Raw genomic sequence first — 1,231 nt, 5'->3', positions numbered from 1 at the left:
TATTCAATCTTTCCAACATGTTGGTGGTACAGGAAGTGAAAAAGCTAACCACCAGTAATTACTTGAACTCTACAACTGAAAAAATATTTCATGGTGAAATAACCAAATTCGTAAAGACGGTGGCAATTCATTAGAGTAAGATATAAAAATGAATTCTTTAAGCCATTGTTTTGTTCAAGGAATTAATTGAGATATCCTATTATAGATTTTGAGGTTAAACCTATCTCGTATTTGATTGGAAGTATTTTGTACCAAAGATCAGTGTTATTTCAATACCAAAATCCTGTAAATTGGGACTGATATAATCCCTAGTTAGTTTACCGGTACCAATGTTGGGTTGTTGGTCGTGCTCCTCATAGACTTTATTTATTTCTTGAAATATATATCTAAATTAAATGTATTACTACTAAATACATTCACTTAATAGCTAATAAAACAGTTAAGATGTATACTTACCTTCCTCAATTACATTAGCATTAGCTTGAAGTTTAACTGGAATATCTTCCTCGATTACATTAGCATTAGCTTGAAGGTTAACTGGAATATCTTCCTCGATCACATTAGCATTAGCTTGAAGGTTAAGTGGAATATGTTCCTCTTCTTCCTCGATTAAATTAGCATTAGCTCGGAGGACTGGAATATCTTCCTTTTATTCCTCGATTACATTAGCACTAGCTTGGAGGACTAGGATATGTTCATCTTCTTCAAATGATTCAATCTCTTGATCTATTGGATATTCAATCTCTGTTGTACTTTGATCATATATAGCGACAACAAATTGAGAGCGCGGGTCATATGTGAAGACTAATAAGCTCCTGACGGTTATTGAGTAATAGCCACAAATATTGTTCCATCCTTTGGCTAGCCAAATTTGACCTTGAAAATTTTTCACTTCAACCTCCCACGTTTTCCCATGGGGATCCTCAACAAACACGGGGCTTAACATGTTCTTTCAATGTCTTTCGACAAATACTACTGGAGTCCTCTATGTTCAAAAGAAATTTGAATTCAGTTTCATACAGACAGATCGGGGACATACATAATTAGTTTTAGATATATCTTGGACTGAACACGCAGAAGCCAATACAAAATACACGCCAATGTTAACAGATAGAATGAGTTGTAGGTCTTGTAAATTTCTTACCTCATTAGCTATCTCCTTCTGTTAAGGGCAATTATTCAATTTTTACGTGGTATCAAAGTAATACACATCCTTATATATATATATATA

At 33.7% G+C, this 1,231-nt stretch overlaps 1 pseudogene; it reads right to left on the bottom strand.

Moving 5' to 3' along the window:
* Nucleotides 1–439: 439 nt before the first annotated feature.
* LOC114074762 overlaps nucleotides 440–1,231 on the bottom strand; it is a 1,300-nt pseudogene continuing 508 nt past the window's right edge.

The sequence above is a fragment of the Solanum pennellii genome, chromosome 11 (assembly GCF_001406875.1).
Source record: "Solanum pennellii chromosome 11, SPENNV200".
In the NCBI taxonomy this organism is placed as follows: Eukaryota; Viridiplantae; Streptophyta; class Magnoliopsida; order Solanales; family Solanaceae; genus Solanum; species Solanum pennellii.
This window is presented reverse-complemented; position numbering and strand designations above follow the sequence as displayed.